General features: G+C 34.4%; 1 long non-coding RNA gene across 1 annotated transcript; it reads left to right on the top strand.

The window, feature by feature from the left end:
• The first annotated feature begins 3799 nt into the window (after window positions 1-3799).
• Window positions 3800-4932, top strand: LOC128234199 (uncharacterized). The gene is made up of 3 exons (XR_008260904.1): window positions 3800-3861; window positions 4305-4392; window positions 4869-4932. It is a non-coding gene; the product is annotated as an uncharacterized LOC128234199 (long non-coding RNA).
• The last annotated feature ends 8343 nt before the right edge of the window (window positions 4933-13275 follow it).

Raw genomic sequence — 13275 nt, 5'->3', positions numbered from 1 at the left:
TACATTAGCTCATTCATAAGCTCATTCAGTTTAAAACTACAAAATGTATATACTTTGCCAATACACTTAATTGTTCAGAACGTATTAGGCTTTGTTTTAATTTTAACAATGTCACTGTTTTTTAGACATAGTAAATTGTCCCCTCCCTCCCTTCCCCCCAGCAAGAGTTTAGCAACCTACTGACAAGTTGACTGTAATACACTATGATGTATTGATCTTTTGATAGAGGAATACTCTCCAAGAATTTGACATATTTCTCTGCATTTGATACATATGCAATTCTTGTCTCTTATTTCAATTGTTCATGATGATTACAGTCATCGATCCAAGATACATAATGCACTCTGGTATAGGGTACTGAAGTGATCGTCCCATATGCCAACTCTGGTATCCTGGATAAAATGTTACTGGTGAATACAGTACAGAAGTGATCAAATCCTGATGCCACTCTGGTATCCTGGATAAAACGTTACTGGTGAATCCAACTTACTGAAGAAATCAATCCCAGATGCCACTCTGGTATCCTGGATAAAACCTTACTGGTGAATACGGTACTATAGTGATGAATTCCGATCTGAAACAGATTAACACCTTACTCAGAATATAATAAACAAGGGTCAATTTGTTTACATTGACGCAGATGAAGAGACTTTCACACTAACAAATGAAGTCACCGTTGTTAAAAATATGTAAATATGGCCTAAGACCACAGTTATTCTAACTATATGTTTCATACAGACACTAACCAAGCTTACAATGTATATCTTCAAAACAGTATTTTCATGTAATATTTTGCAAAAACAGACTTCAAAATTCCTAAAGTTCAATTTCAGGCTGTATGCAACACATACTGAAAGTTTGGCAATGATATATTAAACACTTTTAGAATGAGTATAAGCACCTGTGGTGTTTTCATAAAAAGCAGAAATAGCCATTTCCATCAATCGGTAAGCCGCAAACTTTTACAGAGCCATTATTTCCTCATGCATTGGATTAATCTGACCAAGTAAAGTTTATATATTTATACAAGACAGCACCATAAAGATGGCCTGCGTACTCTATTAAGATTTTTTCAAAGCAAACTAAGATTTTTCCACTTTATCAGCTTAGCGTTTATATAAAAAAATGACATAGAGGGACAAATGGCGCAGCAAAGGAAAAGGCAAAAAACACCAAAACTGAAAGATTCATGACAACTGGTAGTGTTTTCATGTATGAGATGGCTACATGATGTAGAAAATTTAGTGATAGCATAATTATGCTAAGTTTAAAAAAATGCTTTAAGTATCGGTTTTGAAGGCTAGATTTGCCTTAAAATTAAGATTACAGCTCATAACCAGTGTCTATAAGTTGCTTATTTACACCTGATTAGTATAAATCTCACTCTTTGGAATCATTTATACACAAACAAGTACTACAAAGTTAACTAACATCTTCATTCTGAAATATTAGATTCAGAGCTGCAACTCCTGGATCTAGATTGCAGGACCACTGCCATGGGCGAAAAGCCGCAGCAAACTAGAGCTTATTGGCACATCATATTCTGCAAGCAAGACACAAAATCAATGTTTGACACAGTATAAGACTATCTTCTTCTACTGTAAAAGTATGAAAAATGCCTGTAAACACTCATTTGAGACATACATAACCTTTTATGTAGGAACTATGCTCCAGTCAATTGTAAACACTACCCAAGCCCCGGGAATAGCGGGGACTTTGACTTTCAGTCCAGCCAACCCAGGGTAAAATCCCCGCCATGCAGGGAAGAAATGATGTTAAAATACCCGCCAAATGCCCCCGCACTGCTATATTTTGCGACAAGACAAAACCACCGCATTCACCCGGCACTGCAGGGACACCTAAATAGTAAAAACACAGCCCTTTTCCCCGGCTATCCCCGGTTTACCACTGGACCTGGAGGGTCCAAGGTTACAACTGACTGGTGCATTAATGTGATAAATGTGCAGAAAAGTTCATTAATTCCAAACAATTTATGACAAAAAATATTGAATATATAGTCGTTTGGACGATTTGCTGTTTTACTGTGTAACTGTTTTAACAACTCAAAGGTTAATCTTTACTAATTGAGTACCCAGATGCATTTTGAAAGCCTTTAAACCAGACTTTCTTAGAAATCTCTCTTACTTGCAGACACTTTTCCTTTCTAAAAATCCCTGCCAAGAACGGGTATGGAATTCCATCACTAGACCATGTTTTGATCAGCATTGGTTCTTGTCCTTGAAAATACCTCTGTGGCTTCAGCATTTATTAAAGCTGCACTCTCACAGATTGAACGAGTTGATCAAATTTTATGAAACAATTGTCCCGAGATTCTCTACAGAAAATAATCTTTTTGGTGCCAATCTGGTGTACCCTTTAAGGCATTTTGAGTGTATTTAGGTTTTTTCTTTAATGGATAAAGGGAAAAGGTACTTATCTCAATCCCCCTGCTCACTTTTCATTGCTTTTGCCATCAGAGATGTAATTTTTTTCAATGTTTTCGTATTAACTTCAAGTAAATGAATATATTCATGAATGATTGACAGTATGAATGAATAAAAAATAGCAATATTTCTTTAGATAGGTATCTCATTGTGTTGCTGTGATTGTTTAAGTAGATGTTTTTCATGTTCATAAGGTCATTTTTCATTATATTCCTCTACAATATTAACGCGGGAAAATGCAAACGACAAAATTTTGTAGCAGACGTTACCGACGTCATTTCCGGTCGTACTGGTTGTTTTTTCGATGCGGTCGCACGCATGTCGCATTTGCCAGCAGGGTAAAAAGCACAGATGCCAAGATGTCACATTTGAAATAGGCGGCACGAGCTAACGAATTTGATACAGAAGAACTAGTATATACGTATGACAATGGGTAAGTTCGTTTGCACACCTCTAAAATAGACATTTGTGTCGAAAATTCCACAATTATTTTTGTACTTTAATATCTTTATAATCAAACAATTATAGTTTTTGTTTCTAATTTACAGATGTCCGCTAACGTCGTTTGTATGGTTATGCTCTAAACGGTTGAATATTATTTTATTATCTACGCCTTTTTATGATAAGCATTAACAAAATAATTTTCAATATTGAAACCGTGAATCATTCCGTTTCAAGCCTATTGTTTCTTTGTTCTATTATTTGAAGAAACACCTTCATAAATCATGGTTTTGTTAAACACACCTAAATGTCCGCTCTAGATTTATGCGACGTTTGAATATCGAAAAACGGATAAACTTGGCGTATTTGTAATCTAACCAGTTAAGTTATAAGTTTAAAAATTAGATATTGTGATTGTAATTTTAAGTAGGATTATCGTGATATATTTATTTTGTATAACATAACGCTAACTATTGAATGACAATTCAAAACGCATGTCGCAAAACGGTACGAAAACGTTCAAATTAATGACAACATATGAACATTCAATAGGAATATTATTTGATTTTGTACCGTAATTTTGTAAATTTATTTAGGAATTAAATTGCCAATTATCAGCCGTTTTCAACAGAAAAGTGAGTGTTTAACATAACAAATACTGTGTCGCACTGGCTCGAAATTGCCCAAATTTTATGGGATAGTGACGTAACGTCACACTGCGTCAATAAAACGTGTCTTAATAATTATGGATACGAACAGTAGGCTTATCATATAAATAGCATCGTTATCTATGTGCGTGATTAAATCACTAAAAGGAACATTGTATAATTTGTTTCAGATTTCGACAAACCACCGGCGTTTGCGAGTAACTCGGAAAGAACACAATGGTATAAGCAGAAAAAGCAATTGAGACGCAAACATCAACAAGAATTATCAAAAAAGAAACAACATAAACTTCAACAACATATTGTGAAAGGTACATTTTATATAAAAATATTGTTTGATTTTATATAAAAAAATGTACATTAGTAAAATCAGGCTATTTGGTTACTTCCTTATATAAAAAGCCATGGTAAATGTTAACCGTAAGATCAAGGGCTTTAAATGTTAGTGTTGAAACAACCAATCTACTGCAAAACAGACCGCGCGTTTTCGAACTGGCTGGCTGGCTAATGTTGTTCGCAAATCCGTAATAATCATTTTATCATGTTGAGGCTGAATTATTTACGCTGATTTAAGGATATTCTACATAAAAATGAATTGTGTGTCTCAAAGTTTATTACGGACAGTTATACCGAACATCTATACAATTTAAATCTCCTATTAAATGCATTCTTACATGTCCGCGGGACATATGTACATTCAATAACCACGAACCTGTTGCTTCATATACATGCATTTCCATTTTTATAAAATTAGATGCAAGTAACATCATGGGCTACTCTGAACGACATCAAAGACGAATACGCAAGGCGATTGATGCTGAGGAACGGAGAATCAAAGCAAGGTATTTTACAACTTGAGATGTATATCTTTATTATTTACATGTATTTTTCACTTTGGTACAGGTACAAGTATTTTTACAGTAATATATTGGATTTATATAATGTCCCTAGTAATCTGTGACAATTATATATATTTCATAACCCATCATATTTTAAATTTGTTTTATACTCTTGTGAATTTCTTAATGTTTTGTTGTGATAATTTTCTTTTAAATATACAGGCATATTGTAATGTATGTATATATTCCTATGTCGCAATGCACTACATTTCAAGGACCGCAATGGAAACATGATAATTACTCTTTTTGCGTTATCCTTGTCATATGGTGTAAAATGGCAAGGCCAAAGTTTCATTTGTAACCATACGCGTTTATGTATTAATGATATGTTGGTATGTTGTTTTAAATGTCCAATGCCTTGTGTATATTCATGCATTTTATGATAAACAAATCTATTTATTTATCTATCTATCTATAAGGGAGAGAAAAAGAAAAGAACGTTTGAGAAAGAATATGGCGACCCAAGAAGCTGCAGACGGCCAGATAACCAAGTTCAGTCATAGAATGGAAAAGAAAAGAGCCATTGAGAAACTACAGGATGCATTGCCATGTGCGCCCATAAAGCGATGTGCAACTGTCGCCGCCTATTTAGATCACCATAAATCTCCAACAGTGCAATGTCTGAAGGCACAAAATATTGTGACATCATTGAAAGAAAGAAAAGACAATGAATTAGGGACGCAAGTTCTTGATAATCTTTATGATGCAATTTCAAGATCAAAAATCAAACTTTCTGATGAAAAACGTGTTGAAATGCACACTATCATAGCGTCTGTGAGTGGTGAAAATATTAGCCAGTCAAAAGCAAAAACAAATTTGGCGAAGCGCTTAGGAGTAAGCGTCAGAAGAATTTCAGGTGGTCAACGCTTACGTGGGAAAGTATTGACTTCTAGCAAATCTTGCTGGTTTTACACGAAAAAGAAGACAAGATCGGACAAAATTAGTGATGAAAACAAGAAACTCATTTATGAATTCTGGATGTCACCCGGTATATCGAGACCAACAGGAAATAAGTAAGATGTCCAAAGACATAGAACTGGTCCAAAGTGTTACTTATCCCACCCCATTCATATACTGGAAAAGACACAAACCGATGTTTATGAAGAGTTTTTACAAACTCATCCAAGTTGTACAATTTCTCAACGTGCATTCGAAAAGCTTAAACCATTTTTTGTGAAGCCTGTAAGGCCTAAAGATAAAACAGCATGTTGTTGCAGGTACCACATTGAATGTAACCATGCATTTAAAAAATGTATGCAGTTCAGAAAAATGACTTATACAAACAGTGAACAGTTAAACGGTGGATATCCGGTTTTCGAACGCAGTGCTGACATGATTGCAAGAACACTATGTGAACAGCCCGGAAAGGCCTGTCTGGATAGAAAGTGTGTTGAGTGTGGCGTTCCACAATATCTGTTCTCGCCAAACGAGATGGACGAAAGTGAGCAGGCTCCTGAGATCGAGTGGGAGCGCTACGAATATCAAACAGTTAAAAGTAAATCAAATGTGTTAAATCGGAAGCTTATTCTTGTCAAGAAAACTACTAAAGTTGGTTCATTGTTTAAGCACATGCTTGAGCTTCTGAAGTCATAACCTCGTCATCAATTTAATTCAGAATGGCAGAACAAGCAGGCAAAGTTTATAATGGAACACATACCAGAAGGCGACGTGATAGCAATACATTACTTTTCCGAAAACTATCGATGCACAACGCAAAAAGAAATTCAAAGCACTTACTTTCAAAAAACGGAAGTGACAATTCATGTAACTATATTACACAGGCATCATGTGCAGGACGGAAAATTGGATCTGGATCGAAAAATTCAAGAACAGTTTTTCGTTATATCACCAGATTTGAAACATGATCACCACTTCACATATTACGTCCAGCAATCCGTAATCTAATACTTGAAAAGTATTAACTATCCTTTAAAGACAGTGCATGAATTTACTGACGGATGTGCTTCCCAATATAAAAGCCGCCATTGTTTCGGCAGTTTAAACATTGCCACCAAGGAACTTTGTGTTCCCTTTATAAGAAACTATTACGAGACTGCACACGCCAAGGGACCACAAGACGCAGCAGGTGGGTTGCTTAAACAGACGACTGCTGATATGGCTGTGTTGAGAGGTCAATTAGTTATTCAATCAGCAGAAGATTTTTACAATTTTGCTTGTAACACATTACAAATTCCATCTTCAAACGCAAAATGCAGTAAACGAATTTTCAAATTCGTCGAAGAAATACCAAGGAACACGGTAAAGTACTTCCAGCCTGTGAGTCGTGTGAGAACAATACACCAAATAATTTCAACTTGTGGTACACAAATGACTGTACGTGACCTCTCGTGCTACTGTGACGAATGCATAACCGGTAACTATTCGCAATGTGAAAACAGGAACAATGTTGGGCAAATTGACAACATAAAGCTAACAATACAACGTAACACCGCAAAGATTGAGACTGAATATAACGGGTACGAACATACACCTATCTCTGACTTAGTAAGCAGCGGGGATGTTATTGCTGTTAAAGCTGTTGATACCGATTATTACCTTCTGCGTGTTGCACAGGCAATGTATACATTACTGAGTACGGAAACAGATGATTTTAGAACTACTTATGAAGCTGGAACACGGGTGATCATGGGAAATTATTTCTGTAGAAGAGGACGTTCGATTCTCAATTATAAAATTGACAAGTTACACAAAGCTTTGGTGCCAGCATATTCCATTGTTTATATTTGTTCCGAGCTGAATTGCAAAAGTGCAGCAACTGTCACATTGCCAGAAACTGTCCATATGTCAATACTGGCAAGCCTCGAACAGTAATTATAAGTAATAATAACGTGCAAACTCAAACAAATTGCGACATTGTAATCATTTATATGCTTTATGCGTTATTCATAGTGTAAATGAATTTCAAAGTGTGATTGTGTTATCAGTATTATTGAGTTTATTTTTCTTTAAAACATAATTTTAACACCGTCTCAATATATTATTTAGTAGCCTAAGCATCGTAATAAAATGCTGATTTCTACTGTATATTAAAAGCTTTTTCAATATTGTTATGAATGTATTTATGTTATGCATGTCCATAATTTGCAAAGGAAACGGTAATAAACGTAAACATACATGATAACAACGTTGTTTTGTTCGCAACGTCAGCTTCCGACGTGACGCTTACGCGTATCACCAGTGAACGTTACGTCTTAGGACCGCGCGAGCAGCAAAACAACGAAAACGAACAACGGCGACTAAACAGACGTCGTCAGAAGCCGATACGTTATCGTGATTGAATTAGTGTTAATTGTATGTTGTGTTTTTATCCAGGCCATAATAATGCCTGCATAGTATAAATGAGTTTCGAGATAATAATAGAGTGTTAATAACAATAATAATAATAAAAAAAACTATTTCCATGCAAAATGCTAACAAACTTAATTCGTGAAGCATGTTAACCCATTTCCGTGGAGTAATAACAATTAACTTCAAAATTCTGGGAGCGTCCGTAGACCAGAATATTGCAGAAATCCGAAACTGATTTACAACCGCATCGTGATAATTAAACGGCATATTATAAAACCTGACCTGGCCTGGCCTGGCAAGGCCTGGCCTGGCCTGCTGACTCAGCATTTTGACTCAGGCCAAGCCGGGCCAGGTCAGGCCAGGCCAGGCCAGGCCATATTTGATACATAATGAGAGTACAAGTACTGAATATACTGAAACACAATGATTAACCTTTATTTAGAAACTAAACTGCATGTTTAATATAATATTTTTTCTGGGTTTTATTTTAATAAAGAATGTAGTTTAATAATAATTAATTCATTTACTTATACAAAAATCAGGTTTTCAGTTGAAGTATACATGTAGTTTTGAACAACTTGATGTTCAACTATTGTATGCACTGTATGATAGAATTTCTACATTTTAAATAAAAACAAAAAATAAAAATCGTCACAAATAAAACAAATATGAATGTAAAAAAAGAAGAATATATATGTATGTTAAAGTTGAGTCTGAACACATTGATTTTAAGATTTGATTTGTAAACCCAGAGCTGTGCACTTAAATAAAAATTATCCGATTAATATTAAGAATTTCTCCATGCATTCAATTAATCTACCTTTTATCTTAATAAAGCAACAAAAATACATAACATTAAACATGCAGTTTGATTTCTAAAGAAAGATATATCATTGTGTTCCTGTATATCCAGTGCCTGTACTCTCAGTATGTATAAAATATAGACTGTCCTGTCCTGGCCAGGCCAGGCCAGGCCAGGTTTTAGAACATGCCTAATTAAACTGACATTTGCTGGGAAATCTCTTCTCGGTCAAACCATTTACATGATATCATCTTAATGTCATAGGGACAAGCCGGATTATCTAACATTCGAACTTAATGCTTGTTCTTAATGATCTATAATGTGTGTGCTATTAGACAGTTTTATTACCTGACATTTTCTAAATTTGTGAGGAAAAAGGGTCAGAGGTTAATTTATAAACAAACAATAATCTTGTTTATTTTAATACATGGGTGCAAGTAATTTGATTATTGCAATGATATTTAATAAAATGATAGTTTCTGTTAAAAAGAAATATTACAATGTTTTATGAATAATTCATGAAAATATGTCTACATGATTTAATAATCTTTTTCATATTTATAAGTAAAATCAAATCCGTGTAAAGGAGGCATGTAGTGGCCAATCAGAGCCCAGTATTGTTAAACCCGCCTCTTCGTATGATGAGCCCGCTAACATGTATGTTGATAGTTGAGTTATTTATTAGATTCAAAATCGTGTGCGTATCAGTATGAATGTAATAGAGCTATAGTAGACCATCCCGTTTTAGGTCTGTTATATACATGACACTGACAACATTACAATAGCTCTTCCAAATGTCTTGTCACTTGTATAGGATGTTTAAGAATAATCATTGTTTTGAAGAATATCTTGACTTGTTACGTAGAAACCTTAGTAAATTGCTTTGTAAATTTAGGACCACAAACCATTCTTTACCAATTGAAAAAGGCAGACATTATGACCATTGAGAGAAACCAAAGAATATGTCATTTATGTACTTTGAATGTTATAGGTGTTGAATTTCACTACTTACTTGAACCATTTTTAACCATACGTAAAAAAAACTAATTGTCCCTCATTACATTCGACACCAAACTCTTTTAAATTACATGAACTTCTGAATTGAAACAATATATCTAAATTAATGAAATTGGCATTGTTTTGTAAAAATAAAATTCAGATGTCTCATTCTCCTTAACGTTTTGGTTAAAAATCACAACGGCACTTAAGACGACATTACTAGTTATGCATCAAAATATCAGAGATATTATAATGTCTTCATCAAAATAAGTGAGTATTTTAAGTTAGAGCCGTCAGATATAAAGCTGTCTCAACTAAGTGGAAAGCCTTCTGATATTTTATGGTAAGTTAAAAAGCAAATGAATTCAGGATGAATTCCGTATCAAATGAACAATAATGAAATCGATAAGACAGATGATAAAGGACACTATTCACCGTTCTCTCCCCACGGTCCGCCCGGTTAGCTCAGTCGGTAGAGCGTTGGACTGCGAATCGGACAACCAGGGTTCGATTCCCGTGCGGACCTGATCTCTTCTGTTGTGATTGGTTCTGAAATCCTTTCTACGACCATTCGCACTGTACCACTGCCCCTGGCATGTACAGAAGTTGACAGTTCCTTGCAGGAGTGAAGGCACCAAGCTGGTACTGGTTAACCGCCCATGATATGTGTGCGGTGGTTGAACTGTCACTCTGGTACCCTTCAATGTGCTTACGCCGGGACCCGGAGTATAAACTACTTACACCACACCCGTTCTCCCCCCGTAAAACTTTAAACACATTGGCTGGACCCCGCAGGAGACTTCCGGTATGACGGCGAGGCCGATGACTTGCTCACTTCCCTAAATGACAATAATATTACTTTCTTAAATGATTGAAAAATAACGAGATAAGGCAGATAGTGCTATTGACTTGTCACTCATCTCACCACATCTTCACTCCCCTAGTGAATTCTATGTAATAAATAACACTTTTGGTAGTGACCAACCACCATTATTAACGTCAATTAGATATTCCACAAATAAAATAACAAAAATATTACCAAAAAAATGGTAAACAGAAAAAGCTTCAACTGGAGATGGAATAAAATTTAACTACTCTTTCATACCGAACTAAAATATGATATAACTGAAAATCATCGGAAATTAAACACAATTTCAATCAATTTTAAAATTCTCGATAAAACCATTCCAAATTCTAAACCAAAAATTAGAAAAGTAAAGAAAAATGTCTCATGGTGGAATAGTAAATGTGGCCATGCTATAAAATTAAGAGATTAAGCATTAAAAACAACAACACTTAAACATGAAAACTGGATAACTGTTTTGAGAACTGCCGAAATATTTAGTTTTTTTAAAGCGTAAGTATTATTGTAACACTTTTTGCCATAAAACATCAACATTTTCAAACCTAAATATGAAAAACTGTGATCTGATCATTTGTCAGCAGTCTTATATCACTGAGTTCCAGAAATTTACGCGAATTTGGCTCATTCCAGACAAAAAAGTTGTCAAAACGGTCAATCTGTGAGAGTGCAGTTTTAATACTCATTTTTTATTATGTATGTAATAGAAATGCAGAGGAAGTCAAAATCAATGTTATTTTGTTAATGTCAGTGTTTTGGCTCTCCTTATTTGATTAATCTTTCTCTCAATCATTAAGAGCACATTTGTAATAAATATATAGAAAAAAAACCCGAATTATACTACTGATGTGCATGATATTGAAAGTTCAGAATTGAAACTTATTGTTCATTTTCGTGGTTTAAAACAAAAACAGTTTAACAATTAAATCACAATTTAAGAAGCAGCACACCAGATTTGTTTCTATTCCTAAATTTATTTTCAACGGCTCTCATTGTAAGCTTATTTTTTCATTGTTTGTTTCCCATTATTAACTTTATTTTCATTGATAACGGTTGACCCTAATCCATTCATTGGTATGAGGGAGTTGCTATAAAGATGCCTTATCTTTAAAGTTGCACTATCTGACATTTGATAATCGAAAATTCTATTGTACTTAAAGCGTTAGTAGTAATGCTCTTAGCCATACAACATCAATTTTTCATTTCGATATGCATATTTATGCGACTATAATAATTTCAACAACAACAAGAATAACAACAACAAGAATAATAATATTAATTCTAATAATAAAAATAATAACAGTAAATAAATTTTTTTTAATATTCTGTTTAAATTTTCAAGAAAAGCGTAAGTTTCAGCCAATATTTAGCCGCTGGTCACTTAACCAATCAACAGCGTATAATCAATAGCCAGTCGTAACAGCGGGATGCAGAAACCGCGAGAATCTGTATCATCTGTCATTACATGACCCAAATAGCAACAAGGAAGAATACCCAACATTAATGAGGTAAGACTACGAGCTAGCATATTATAAGATATAATTGTTATTTTTTTTTGATGGGACTTCGATTATTAGTTAGTTATTATGTCTGTGAACCGTGAATTGGTATTTATAATTCGAACGTGAACCATTTGACAAACAGATAAACTATAATTCTGATGAAATGTGGGGTTGTTATTTAAATTAAGGTACAGCATTGTGAGCCTAAAATATTTTTTTAAGTAGAATAAATGCACATCAGAATAAAGATGGCAATCTAAATGGTTTGACATTTTGACATTAGGCAAATTTTGGCTTGCTGGTACAATTTTGAGGGGAAACAAAATAATAAATATATATGCCTTTATGAATTAATATAAGCTATGTATTGAATTTATTTAGATTAAATATTAGCTGGCATACATTGACAATATTTCATAGAAATTTCATGTACAACACAGATTTATGTTTATGTATTATCATCACATCATCTGGGAATGGACTGTTTTAATTGTTTAGAGCTGCACTCTCTCAGAATGACCGTTTTGATGTAAAATATTTTGTCTCATATTTAACTTTTGTATAAATTCCTTCAAGCACAAAGATCACAGTAAATTGCTAAAAAACTGCCGAAGATTACAGTTTTTAATGCTTTGCGAGTGCATCTTTAACGAGTCTAGACTTAGACATTTTCTAATGGTTTTTCTATCACGGGGTTTTCTAACTTTATGGTGATGAATTTTCCATATTGCTGTATTATATAAAATCTGCATTTCAAATGTCTGTAAGCCATAAGCTTGTTGTGTCTTTGTAATTTCTTTTTTTCAGTGACCTGATGTCCGTGCGCAATTTGACCTAATGCCTGAAGCCACGAAATTGCGGAATGGAACTCATATTAGTTGTGTAATGTTTTCTGGATGTTTGTTTTAACAGCCTGTATAAGTTGTTGTTTGACAAGACAGTGGAATTTTAACCATACAACAGTCCTATATCATGGCCTTCCCGTACACGTTGCGTGTACGGGGTCCGTATATTCATCCCGTACACGTTGCTTGTACGAGGTATAATGTTAGACTGGAACATGATTGTAAAAGGTCCCAACTTGACAACAAATATCTAGTGGCAGTTTCTGTTACCTTATCATTTGACAAACTACTTGGGTTTAGGAGCTCTAGCATACCTACATAAAACAGGAATAAGATAATATGGTGAACTTCCTCTGAGCTACCAAAGAGAAATAAATATGTAAACATATAAGGTTAGATCATCACGCCAAGGGGACGATCTACCCAAAACAACAACAACAACAACAACAACAACAACAACAACAACAACAAATGAGACCCTATCTTTAAACACAAAGAAAACAAACT

This window comes from Mya arenaria, chromosome 5 (assembly GCF_026914265.1).
Source record: "Mya arenaria isolate MELC-2E11 chromosome 5, ASM2691426v1".
NCBI lineage: Eukaryota > Metazoa > Mollusca > Bivalvia > Myida > Myidae > Mya > Mya arenaria.
This window is presented reverse-complemented; position numbering and strand designations above follow the sequence as displayed.